Source organism: Mustela putorius, unplaced genomic scaffold (assembly GCF_011764305.1).
Source record: "Mustela putorius furo isolate JIRA1106 unplaced genomic scaffold, ASM1176430v1.1 tig00003853_pilon_pilon_pilon, whole genome shotgun sequence".
Taxonomy (NCBI): Eukaryota; Metazoa; Chordata; class Mammalia; order Carnivora; family Mustelidae; genus Mustela; species Mustela putorius.
In genome coordinates, this window is record NW_025422005.1 from 60,755,565 (window position 1) to 60,769,921 (window position 14,357).

Sequence of the window (14,357 nt, forward strand, 5' to 3'; positions counted from 1 at the left end):
ATCAACCCAGCATTTAAAATTCACAGAACAAATAATAAGTATATGAGATATTAAGAACAGATAGGTTTGCACTCATTGAAGGTCATTGAAGATTGAAAAAATTTTATTGTTTTCCTCATTATACTCCATGGTCAACCAAGTCACAGACTTGCTAAACCCACAAATCCCTTCTATGAAGTTCCCTTAGTAACGTCCCTCCAGGCTGTTCTGATATCAGGTGATTGGATAATCCTGGCATAATTCTGGACCATGGAAGGGGGTGGGGGGCATAGAGAAGTCAAATTATATTTTTTTAAGATTTTATTTATTTATTTAACAGAGAGAGAGAGATCACAAGTAGGCAGAGCAGCAGGCAGAGAGAGGGCGGGAAGCAGGTTCCCCACTGAGCAGAGAGCCTTATGTGGGCCTGGATCCCAGGACCCTGAGATCATGACCTGAGCCTAAGGCATGGGCTTAACCCTCTGAGCCACCCAGGCGCCCCTCAAATTATATTTTATACAGAGACCTATGAGGTGGTCACTAATAGCAGAATTACACAAATCAATCTTATCTTCTCTTTAATGTAGTAGATAAATCTCGATAATGACTGATAGAAATTATTATGTTGCAGCTACTGACCAAACAACTGAGATCACCCAACTGCTAGAGCTGCTTTGAATCTGCATCAATATATCCCCAGCTAACCTTTCTTCTAGTTTCTGAAGTCCCAGCTCCATTACTATTATTTTGTTTCCATGGGGCATGGCTACCCAACCAAGATTGCTGTCTCCTAATATTCATACCACATTTAGAATTAATACCTATTATGTGAGATACAAAGATTCTAAGAAGTGATATTGCTGTTACTGCACAAATATTCAAAGTAATGTTTCATAATATGGACATATAATCCAGTTTCATTCTCCAGTATATGTATATAGGTTGCCCGTTTTATGTTTTGTGTGAATGTGTTTGTATTTTTAAATATAACACGTTATTGCATTTTCTAAAACTTTAATATTTCACTTCAAAAGTAAACTGTACATGATAAAAAAATTAAACATTAAAATATGTAAGATGAAAAGTAAAAATCTCTCATTCTCAACCTCATCTTTGACTCATTCTCCAAATATAACAGAGATAATTAGTATTCTTCCACAAATAAATTGCTAAATTTATGTACATTCTGCAACTAGACTTAAAATTGAGACTTCTACACAGACATTCTTACTATGACATATTATTTTCATAACTTCAAACCTTTCTTAAGGACTCAATTAAAATAAATAACAAACAAAAATAAATATACAAGGAGCACCTTGGGTGGTTCAGTTGTTAAGCATCTGCCTTCAGCTCAGGTCATGATCCCAGAGTCCTGGGATGGAGTCCATTACCAAGCTCCTTGCTCAGCGGGAAGCCTAATTCTCTCTCTCCTTCTCCCCCGGCTGGTTTCCCTCTCTCATTGTCTCTCTCTTTGTCAAATAAACAAATAGAACCCTTAAAAATAATAATAAAAATAAATATAGAAAATTTACTATAGCATAATTTAGAGTAAATCTATACATTGAAATTAAGTATCACCAAAAATAAAATTGTTTTTGAAACAGCATATGGATCACTATGTTGTGATTTGATTTATAAAGAATTCAATATTGTGATTTTCAGATACATAGAAATGCTGAAATTAGACCAATAGAAAATTTTTTTAAAGAAATATAAAATACTCTGTATGATACTACAATGTAGATACCCGTCATTATATACATTTATCTATACCCATGGAATGTATAAGAGACTTAATGTAGACTATGGGCTGTGGATCATAATGATCTGTCAATGTAGGTAGGTTCATCAATTGTAACATATGTTCCACTCTGATGGAAGGTGCTGATAATGAAGAAAAATACTTGTGCATACATGTGGGGGGACAAGAAAACAGGGGACATGTAAACCCCAAGAACTTTGGCATAATTCTAGAAAGAGGAGAAGGGAGTACATAAATGACTGTTTTAGAATTTCATGCCAGTTAATCTTGCTGTGAGACTAAAACTGTTCTTAAAAAATCATCTTTGAGGGCGCCTGGGTGGCTCAGTCGTTAAGCATCTGCCTTTGGCTCTGGTCATGATCCTGGCGTTCTGGGACTGAGTCCCACATCAGGTTCCCTGATTGGCAGGAAGCCTGCTTCTCCCTCTCCCACTCCCTCTGCTGTGTTCACTCTCTTGCTGTCTCTCTCTCCATCAAATAAATAAGTAAAATCTTTAAAAAATAATCATCTTTGAAAAAATAGATTTAAAAAAATTAGGTAAAAATAATTTTCACTTTGTATAAATAGAACTTGAATGCTTACCTTGTAATTATAAGGTCAAAAATTACAAACATTTCTAAGCTTAAAAAGATCATATTATGTTCCATAGCAAGATATTTCTCCTACCATCATCTTTTTTGTAACACAATGCTTTTACAAAGGTAAATGCCTCAAATCTGAATAAATATGCAAAAATTGTAAAATAAACACATTTAATGAATACAGATTAGTTCTTTTGAGAAAGCCAAACTAATCCCAATTCCTTCATAAATATAATTGAAATATAGGCAGAGAGCTTTGGATCTAAAAATATCATCAAAGGAAACAATTATGGCATTTACAGATATCATTAAGTGAACTTACAAATTGATTTACCTGTGTCATAAGTCTAGTTTCAGTCCTTAACTGTACCCATATTGATGTGTCCCATTTATCAATGAAACTATATATATATATATATATATATATATATATATATATATCTTTTGCTTTATGTTTCTCCTCTTGTGTTTTATGAAGGGAATGACCACTGACCCACTCAGTTATAACCTCATTTCCAGCTTAGCAGACAGTGTAGTTCATGGTGTGCAAGGTAATAAAACAAGGTAATACAGTCTGATCACCAGAAGTGTCAGAATGGGAGAATATAAAATCTCATTAGGTATACTGGCAAGTAGCCTTGTATTTATGAATCAAAGTTCTCAATTCCCACTAGAAGTAAGTAAAGGCATCTGTTACCACATTCTGTTCAAGTGAAGACATGTGTTCTGCACAGAATTCCAACATCAAGTATAGTGTGTAACCCCGTGCTTTGGAAACCAATTTTTCTCTAAAATTTAAGTGTTAAAGTATGTATGTTACATGTGATATCATCCATTATTTTATTTCACTTTTTTTAAAGATTTTACTTATTCATTTGACAGACAGAGATCACAAGTAGGCAGAGAAGCAGGCAGAGAGAGGAGGAAGCAGGCTCCCTGCTGAGCAGAGAGCTCAATGTGGGGCTCAATTCTAGGACCCTGGGATCATGACTGAGCCAAAGGCAGAGGCTTTAACCCACTGAACCACCCAGGCACCTCCATACATTATTTTAAATAGAGTCTAATTCAGAATACTTATCTAATGACTTTTTATGTTGGCCCTCTGCAACTCAGTGTTCTGGGATTACTCACTTTCACTGTCATGTATTTAAGTATATTAGGTTTTACATCAGTTTTATCATTTGTAAAATGAGAGAAATGACCTACCTCATTGTACTGTTTTGTGTCGACTGCTTCCTGTTCAAGTGGGCAACAGGATTGTTCCTTCATTATCTCACAGGGAGGTATGTTCTATAGAGGATGGGGGAAGCAGTAGAAAATAGTTCATTAGGATTTTTAAGAAATGGGACTTGGAAAACAGGATGAAAAAGAGAGACCTAAAAAATGCTGTATGCATTTAGTGGGGTGGGGGGATGGGTGAGCTGGTGGTAGATATTGAGGAGAGCATGTATTGTATGAGGAGCACTGGGTGTGGTGCATAAACAATGAATCTTGGAATACTGAAAAAGATAAAATTTTTAAAAATGCTATATGCAAGAGGAAAATTTTCTCCGAAATAAACAGTAAAACTATTTCCCGGAGCTGCATCTGGAGAGAGAGAGAGACCTGTGAGTCCTGGATGAACTTCAAGGGGCTGCAATATCCTGAGGAAATCTCTACACCTCGTGGGTGTCCAGCATTACAATGGATTTTTTCTGGCCTATAACAGCAGTAGAGAGACCCTAGTTCTGAAAGGGCCATGTGATTAGAGAGAACAGATGCCTCAGCACTAACTTGTGAGACAGACAACTGACAACCAAAAAGCCTGACAGTCTGTAAGCTCCCAGAACTTTGACATAATTCTAGGAGAAGGAGGAAGTATATGAATGACAGGTTTTTTTTTTTTTTTTAAGATTTTTTATTTATTCATTTGAGAAAGAGAGCTCATGAGTGAAAGCATGAACGGTGGGAGGGGCAAAGGGAGAGGGAGATGCAGGGTTCCTGCTGAGCAGGGCTGGATCCCAGGACCCAGGATCATGACCTGAGTGGGAGGCAGAGGCTTCATTGGCTGAGCCACCCAGATGCCCCTGAATGAGAGTTTTAGAAGTCCATGCCAATTCAACTGAATGCAGACTTAGAAGCAACATACCATTGATTTGTAGGAACAGGAGATATACCATATTTATTGCATACTTGATACTATAGACAGTACATGATAAATGTTAGTTATTATTATTGATGAAAATTTTAAAAATTAAAATAAAAGGAGTTATGGTACTCAAACAGGAAAACCCAAAGTTCTCAAGTTTCATATACAGGAGAATATGGAAGAATCACACCCCAAATGTAAATGAAAATTGCTTTACTGTTCTATAGGGAAGCTATCTAGAGAAACCAAGAAGACTAATTATAATAGAGTCCCAACCCAACATACACAGCTACATACTTCCCAGCCTTGAAGCCATAATATTCCTGATGCACTTGCCATGTTGCTCCTGTTTAAGTGGAGATTTAAAATTCCAAATTTTTCTGGATCTAACTCTGGGACAGAACAAGGATATTAATGGAAGAATTGGTAAAAATCCAGATAAAGGCTGAAGCTTTGTTCTTAGTAATATACCAAAGTTGGATACTGAATTTTGACTAATAAACCCCAGTAATGTGAACTGAAATTGGGTTCAGGTATACAGAAAACCTCTTTATAATCTTGTGATGTTTCTGTGGATTAAAAATTCTGTAAAATTTCAAGTTTATTTTTTTAATAAAAATTATTTAATGCCAACACCTCTTTTAAGGACAAGATACAAAGTAAAGCCTGACATGGATTCTGTCAGGCTACTGTTGAAAGCATTCTAATTTTCTCACTCCTCTTTTTAAACTCAGTCTGAAAATTAATTGAGAAAATCTATACAGTCAGCACATATCTATTGAATATACTCTGTACAGTGAGCTAGAGGATATATTAATGAATAGACATAGATCATTTACTAGCAGAAGCTACAAATATGTACATAAATAATGATTCAGAGTTATGTTTGCCATTCTTACTAGAATTTATTGGTGAGAAATTATCTTCTTCAGTATAGGATCAATGGAAGTTTTAAGAATGAAGTATCATTTGAGTTGGACCTTAAGTGATCACTTGTTTTTAGACGTGTACTGATTAGAGAAAGGAGGTAAAGAAAGAATATACTTTATAAAGTCACTATGGTATATGGAGTTTAGGGGCCATAAAAATATAATACTGGCTATTTTTCCAGTTCTGCATATAAGGAGCTTGGAAATAGCTACTCTGTCCTAACAAGTGAAGAACTCGACAGATTCAGACTGAAAGACCAGCAATGCTTCTTGGATTCATAAGATAGGGAGGATGCATTGGGAAATGCTGACCCCAAGATTAGAAAGATTTGAGAGTTGAATGAAAAAGAATCACACTTTTTTTTTTTTTAAGATTTTATTCATTTATTTGACAGAGAGTACAAGTAGGCAGAGTATCAGGCAGAACGAGAGGGAGAAACAGACTCTCTGCTGAGCAGGGTGCCCAACATGGGGCTTGATCCCGAGACCCTAGATCATGACCTGAGCCCAAGGCAGCTGATTAACAAACTGAGCCACCCAGGTACACTGAAGAATCACATTTTACCATAGCATAAATTCATAAGCAGAAATGGCCTTGGGAAGGAAAACCTGAACTTGATTTAACAAATCACCCAAGGTTCAGTGCAGACAACTCTGAGAGTTAAGAAAACAAACAAAAAGCAAAATAAACAAACAACAAACAAACAAAAACCCAGAGAGAAAGCCAGTCATAAAGAGGTCCCACAATTTTGAAAGATTTACCTCTAAGAGCACAACCAGTTTCCCGCAGCAAATATAAAGAAAAATCCCCTCCTGCCATATGCAGACGGAGGGGAAAAGGAGCCATTTTGAAAAGCACTAGAGAGCCCTCAGTTCTACTTAACAAAGACTGTGCTGAGGGGAAATGAGTCAACCAGAGCCTAACCTGTTGGGCATGTCAGAGCCTAACTTAGGGGCAGGGAAATAACTGAATTCTAGCCAGCTCTAACCATCCACATAGGGGAAAGGAAAAACCCAACTCCAGCCCACTCTAGCCATCCTGTCCCACCTAAGGATGGAGGAAAAAAGACTGAAAAAACTCTTGTGAAGTACACACTCCAGAGGCATACCTCACTAAAATACAGAGACCTAATCATGGGACTATAGAACACACACAGATATATACAGCAGCTTTATTCATAATTGCCAATATTTAGAAGAAACCAGTATGTCCTTCAGTAGGCAAATGGATAAATTCTAGTATGTCCAAACAATGGAATACGATTCAGTCCTAATCATAAACAAGCTACCAAGCTAGGAAAAGGTATTGAATAGCCGTAAATGCATACTACTAAATGAAAGAAGGTGAAAAAGGCCACATACTGCATGATTCCAACTGTGTGGTGTTATTCGGAAAAGGCTTATCTGTGAAGACAGTAAGAAGATCTCTGATGATCAGAGGGCGGTGAAGGCGGCTTGAATACCAGCAGAGAGGATTTTTAGGCCTATGAAAATACTCTGTAGGATACCATAAATGATGGACGCGTGTCATTTTACATTTGCAGTTGTAAAGATTCACAAACTGTACAACACCAAGAGTGGAAACTAATGTAAATTACAAACTTCGGGTGATAATGATGTATCTATGAAGGTTCATCAGCTTTAACAAATGAACCACTCTGGTGTTGAACGCTGATGATAGGGAGACCATACATATGTGTGGGTAGAAGACATACAGGAAATCCCTGTACTTTCCCCTCAGTCATGTTGAACATTAAACTGCTCTTATTTATTTATTTATTTATTTATTTTTAAGATTGAACAGAAAAGAAGTTTTTATTAGTGGAAACTAAACATAGGTTAGGTTGTGGTGTTTTTCCGAGCCCATTAAAGATTTTGAATTTGTTGTATTTTATTCAGTTTTACAGGATTTATCTTAGAAAGTAATTTGTCAAGGGCCTAATTACAAAATGCTGCATTCTTCTAGAAACCGCGTCTTATTTTAATACAAAATTAGAGAAGGTTCCAATAACTTTCTCACTGAGTAATATGAATTAGAACTCTTCCCCCCACCCCAGGAGACAGATCCCTGGGGTATAGAGCAAGCTAGCGGCTGAGATATTTCAGGGTGAAAGCAGAGTAGTTCATCAAAAGTAAACACTGACATATACCAGATAGTAACATGGGAAAGTGGCTGTTCCAAAGGACAGAAGGTAACAAATTTCCCCACAGGAAAACAGTGTGGGGATATGGAAATTAGGACAGGCATTGTGTGGAAAAGCATACAGTCTGCATAATATTGTATGCATATTTAGGATAGAACTCCAAATTTGTGAAGAAAAAGGATTAATGGGACAGTACTTAGTCTTTGTCTAGAGAGGATGAAGTGAAACAAATATCAGAATCAGATACTCATCCCTTCCAAATCATAGACTACTCTATTCCCTCTGCCCATTTAAAGGTGCCACCCGGAGACTGTTCCAGAAATCTACAGGATGTCAGGAAACATATATTATTGAGAAGGACTATTGAAGAATGAGAAATCCTCTACTGAAGACACGGGATCAATAGGAATTATGTACTGAGAACCAAGGAAAATAGAGTCTTGGACTGAGAGATTGTGGCTGATACCAAAAAATTAAAATAAGACCTCAAGGATGGGCAAATATAGACATGTTCAGTCTGTTTAGAGTAGACCACATAATCATGCCTGTGTACATCAGTCAATCTACTAGATGAAGGGAAATTAAGTGTTCAGATTCCATTTTTTTCTGCTTCTTTTCCCACACTGGATGAGCCAAACTTTTCCCAAAGTATGTACAACCTGGATTAAATGTCGCTTTTTCTTCCATAACTGATGGTTCAAATGGAAAGGCCATCGTCAATCATTGAACTCTAACCAGTCTGGTTCTGAGACATATTAAGTCCTTTGACCCCTGGGAGTGACCACACATGCAGGAATCACTGCCTCTGGAAGAATTAGCAATGCAGAGATGGGGTGTTAAGAATATCCCTAATTGCACTGACCAAAACCAGGTTATCAGAAGGACAATGGCAACTTAGAGTTCTCCAAATTGGAGAACATGTTTCTGTTTTTCAGACTTTTTCTAATATGACAAAATCATAATGCCTAGAAAGCCTAACATAGAAAATAAAATATGCTATAGTTTATTTAGCATGACTAACCATATCAATGATATTTCCATGCCTTGTAAAATCTGGCAGAATCGTTCATATGTGAAAGTCTTTATAGGTAATGCCTATGCCTGTACAATTGCACTTTCTGTGTAAAGTTAATGGAGCTCAGATCTATTGAACCCATATGGAAAATAATAAATGTAAACTGGCAACCATGTACCAAATAACATGCTGGCTGTTTTACATAAAATTAATATATGCTCTAAAGTAACAGCAAAATTACATATACCTTAGGATGCTAGGATATTTTAATTATATTATCTGTTAAAGAGATTGAGATGAGTACACTTATTGGCAAGTTGTATTTATATTCTAATAATGTTTTCTAAAACTAAAGTTGTATAAATAAAAAAAAGGAAATTTGATGAGAGAAACTATATATTTAGTGCATGTATTATAAGAATATAAAATATACATTAGTTTTCCAAGCAGGATGTGATTTAATCACCTTTTTAAAAATCACCTTTTGTCTTCCTATAAATTGAATGTCCTCTCCTGACATTTTAATACACTTATATCTCCAGCCTCTTTGAATGTTCTGCATTCATTTCTAGGTCAGGTGTTCCCATCTTCAAGGCATTTATTCTGTCATCATTAAATGTGGAATTAAAAGAGGTTTTGGTTACTTCAATAATATTCAATCTGATCATTTACAGTGAAATACAGCTTAAAACTTATAAGCAAGTCAGTAAATTAAAAGAAATGACAAGACAAAGTTAAGGTGATTAACATATGTGCTTTAATTTTCCAGAAATCAACAAAATCAATAAATAATTTTGGCAAGGACATAAATAGCCTGAATCATTTAGGTGTGATCTAAAATTATAGAAATAATGTGAATATTATTTTTTCTTAGGAAAGAAAATTAACTGGTATTTTCCTGAATGAGCTATGGTAAGGAAAAGTTGGTATTTCTCATTGATTGAGCAAAGAACACTTTAGAAGGAGTGTGCACGTTTTTCAGTTTGATTTTTGTGGCAACCTCTTAAAATGGCCTGGTGCAATTTATGAAAGCCTTTTAATGTTATCTCGTTAGAAACGGCCTTTCTGAGAAGTAACCAAAGAAAAAGTTCTCTATTTAAAGGAAACAGATTTTGTCATGCTTTACTTCATGTATGTTTTCCATGCTAAAAGATATATGCACTTTAAATGTTGGTATTTCAAATGAAAGTTACATCAGATATAAAAGAAATCCCCCAAGAAGCATAAGAAATGTGGGGCAGTAACTGTCAAGCATTGTGAAGTAGGAGACTCCCATAAACTAAGCATAGGATCCAAGAGATTTAGTTCAGAAAGTGTCCATTCTGCTCTCCTTTTTCTCCCTCATTTTACAGTCAGACTTTTTCCCTCCCAAAGGAAAAATACAATGATTGAATTTTAATTTTTAATTTCTTAGAGATGATTCTCATTAGCTACTGGACTTGATGCTGTGATTTCAAACATGAGGATCAGGGTACATGTCCTGAAAAGATTACAGACTAATAAAAGAACCTGAGACTCAGGATTAATTACAAGTCACTGTCACTGATGGCAAGTCAAATAAAATTTCCAATATACAGTTTTACCTACATATATTGTAAATTTGTCTGATTCAATCTAGGATTATACCAAAAAGAATGATTAAAATACCACAGAATAAGAGAAGGAGAAGTAAAATAAAACTAAACCATTGTAGGCCCCCAAACTGATGTGAATATGTAGTGTAATAGAATGACAGATAAAACTATGAATCTTAGAATTTGGAAGGATAGAAATTTAAATATCTTTTATAAGTTTATTAGAATATTTAAATAATAAGATTCTGGTAGTTTAAAAGATTAATCTAGAAATTCTAGGGTCTTCCTTCAATGCATACACATATAAATAAGTGTGTGTGCACTCATTTGAACTTTTTTTTTTCCTTTTAAATCCCTGTGCTATATCCATGTAGAGATGCCAGCTCAGTGTGGCCTAAGCAGAATAAAGACAGTAATAAACCAGTACCCCTAGAACTTGCTAATGACTATTAAATATAAATTTAAAAATTTTTTTAAAAAATGGATTTTGATACTCTAGTTTCTCTTCAGATTGCATAAATCTTTTGCTTTTAAAAATGGATTTCGGGGGTGCGTGGGTGGCTCAGTGGGTTGAGTCTCTGCCTTAGGCTCAGGTCATGATCTCAGGGTCCTGGGATCAAGCGCCACATCAGCCTCTCTGCTTAGAAGCAAGACTGCTTCCCCACCGCACCCCTTTCTGCCTGCCTCTCAGCCTGCTTGTGATCTCTCTCTCTCCCTGTCAAATGAATAAATAAAATCTTTAAAAATGGATTCCTGCTTATTAAGCAAAATCCTCCTGAAAATGGATCTCCACCACTGAAATGAGAATGATTATACAATTAATTTAACCAGATTCTAATGTGCATTGTTCACTGGAGTATTTTTTTAATACTTGAAACATTTTTCATCAGCCATCAACTCAAAAAATAGAAGTAAAAGTAGCTACTATCCAGGTCAAAGTATATTTTTAATATACAAAATTTAGTACTTAATACTCAAATATAGAGGAATCTTCTAGTTCTCTTTTTCTTATTGATTTCTGACATAGAACATATTCTGTATGAATTTAATCTTTTGAAATGTGTTAAAATTTGCTTGAAGGCCTTTCATATGGTCACTTAAAAAAATTGTTCCATGTGTGCTGTAATAGATTATGCATTGCACAGATGTTGGGTGGGTGCTCTATAAATATTCACTAGATCAAGTGTAGCAATTACGTTGTTCAAATTTTCTATATCCTTGTTTTTTACTTTGTTGTTCATCCAACTTCTAAAAGAGATGTTTGGGAAAAATCTCATACTATGACTGTGGATTTTTCTACTTCTCCATTTGAATTTGTCAGTTTTTGTCTATGTATTTGGAAATTTAGAGTAATTATATCTTCTTGGTGAATTGAACCTATTATCATTATGATCTAATCTCACTTCTATTAAACGATGCCTTTTGCTTTAAAGCCTGATTTATCTAATATAATAACCACCTTTCTTTTAGTTTTTACATGGTGTATAGTTCTTGATTTTCTTCTTTCAACATCACAGAATCCTTATATTTTTATGTGCCTCTTGTAAAAAAAAATTGTTTGTGTTTCCTAAAATCTCAAAATCTTTATTTCAACTGAAGTAGTTTGCCCGCCTACATGAAATATAACAATGGTCTATTTGAGTTTAAATAAACATCTGGCCATGTATTTACTCTTTATCCCATCTGTTTGTGCTCCTTTTTCTTTCTTGACTTCCAAATATATTAAAGATTGTTTCTATAATTGTTCTCTTTTCCTCTACTAGGTCTTTCTGTGATTATTATGGAAATTAAAACATGCATCTTATAAAAACTTAGGGTCAATTGGTAATACTTTTCTCCTCCTCACTGATTATGCAAGGAACATATACCACTTTAACTCTAGTTATTTCCTTTTCAATCTATGTATTTTGATTGTTACACCTTTTATTTCCCTACAGGCATTAAACCCTTCAAGACACTGTAGCTATTGTTATGCACAGTCAATATTCATTCAGTGTAACACACATATTTATCACTTTTACTGTTTTCTTTTTTTTCTTCCTTTCTTGTTTCTTAAACTACCCACTGGGGTCAATTTCATTCTGAGAGATAAAACACTTTTTAGAGTTTTCAATATTGGGAGTTTGCTGTGATAACTCTCAGTTTTGTTATTTTAAAACTGGGTTTATTTTACCTTCATTCTTGGTGGGCATCTCTGTTGGTTGACAACTTTTAAGTTCATATTTATTTATGTTCAATGTATAAAGGATAATTTTCCACTAGCTCCTGGTTTCATCATTGATGTTGAGTGTGATGTTGATATTGAAGAGTCTGCTGCTCTTCTTCTTCTAACTGCATTTTATATTTTTGATAGTCTGACCTTGGATACTCTGAACTTTCACTATCATATGGATGGATGTGGATTTCATTGTACTTTCTCTGGTAAGAATTTCTTGGGCTTCCTAATCCTATAATCAGTTCTAGGAATTTCTCATTCATACCTTTGATTATTGCTTCCTCTTCATTTTTCCTGTCTTAGCTGAAATCAGAGTGACACTAGATCTGGTTTGTTGTGAGATCTTTCCTATCTATTCCATCTACCTGTGTCTGTCATTCATGGTGGACAGTATTTTTTCTGATACTAAGGCCTTAGGCTCATCTTGTTTCATTTGCTTTTCCTGCCCCGGATCTATAATCAGCTTTTTCCTTAAAGATCTCCTGTTCCTTTTAGTAGAGAATTGTACTTAGGGGCAAGTATGAACAATTGTATCTAATTCTGATGAACATAATTTTTATTTGAAATGACCACATGTCCTGAGTATCTACTGCATTAGATAATGTAGTGCTAGATAATTCATTCTTCTAACAGTTTTCCTTAGTTAGAAATGATTATTATTCCAAATCTTATCATACTAATACTATAGTCCTCCATATATCAATGTTATACATCATAATCTGACCATCATCTCTTTTTCCCCAGGTCATTCCTTCTAGTACCATGAATTCAACTAGCCTTTATCTCCTTTAATCTATTAATCCTAGCAATTTCTTACTGTATCTATCTTACATTTTAAGGTCAGTGAGTGATCAAAATTACTCCCTTCAGTCCTTTGGTCCTCTCTCCATTATACTAGGAGCACCGTATACACCTTTCTGAAATTAAATGTATAAGGGAAAAAGGTATTACCACAATGACTAGTTTCACTTCGAATACAGGATACAAGAAACCACAGTGCTGCCAGGAAATCATTCTACATATTGCTACTCTATTTACTCTACCATTCTTTTAAATGGTAATTTATAACGTTTTTTCTTTTCTAATATGCTTTCTTCCATTTTCACTCTCAGAAAAGGACCTTGCCTATAATTTCACCAAAAAATTTAGGCAGTAAGAAGTTCTTCAGGTCATTATCTCAGAATCCTGGAATGAAGCCCTGCCTCGGGCTCCCTGCTCAGCAGGAAGCCTGCTTCTAACCCCTGCTAGTGTTTTGTCTACCTCTCTCTCTCAAATAAATAAATAAACAAAATCTTAAAAAAAAAATGATAATCCTTCCATTTTTGTACCATATCCTATTATGTGTCACTTCTCTTAATTTCTCTCCTACCTGAATGAGAGGGAAATACTTAGTAAGACAGAGGTAGAGGCTGCTTATCCTTAGGGAAGAACAGATTTCCCAATACTAAAAAGAAAATATGTTTTTTGAGGGTTAGAATTCCTTCATAATGCTCACCACAGTTATTACTCAGAGAACTTTGAAGTGTCACATAACTTCAGAGAGAAATTTCTGTATAGTGGCAATACCAAGGCTCTAATTACTCAAGAATATCTGTATCTAAGAGAAGTGCGAACATCTTGAAATTTTCTCTTTCAAATGTATTGTATGGTTTTAGAAAAAAGAAAGAGAACAATTCCTCAGAAACTGTTTTTTCTCCCATTTTCTGGTCATCTTCTAAATATTTTAGAGCCTTGCACAAGCTTCAGTAGAAGGAAGGACTACTCCAGATTCAAATTTGACATTCTTACCTCCCCCACAGGTAGACTTTCACAGTCAGATTTAATTTAATTTAAAAATAAAAACTTAAACCAATGTGACATTTGTTGAACTCAGGTGTAGTGATTTAAAATTTATATATACATGGTCCATGGGACAATTTCCAGAATTTTTAAAAAATTTCATATACCACATAATGACATCTCAGACAGAATAAAAACCCAAGAATCAGAGCTAACTGATTTAAAGCAAAATCCATGACCTGACAGAT

General features: G+C 35.0%; 1 long non-coding RNA gene across 1 annotated transcript in view; it reads left to right on the plus strand.

The window, feature by feature from the left end:
- The window catches only part of LOC123387348, a 69,187-nt gene extending 55,655 nt beyond the window's left edge, over positions 1–13,532 (plus strand). The window contains exon 3 of the long non-coding RNA XR_006601785.1: positions 7,823–13,532. This is a non-coding gene — a long non-coding RNA (uncharacterized LOC123387348). The remainder of the gene's footprint in view (positions 1–7,822) is intronic.
- The last annotated feature ends 825 nt before the right edge of the window (positions 13,533–14,357 follow it).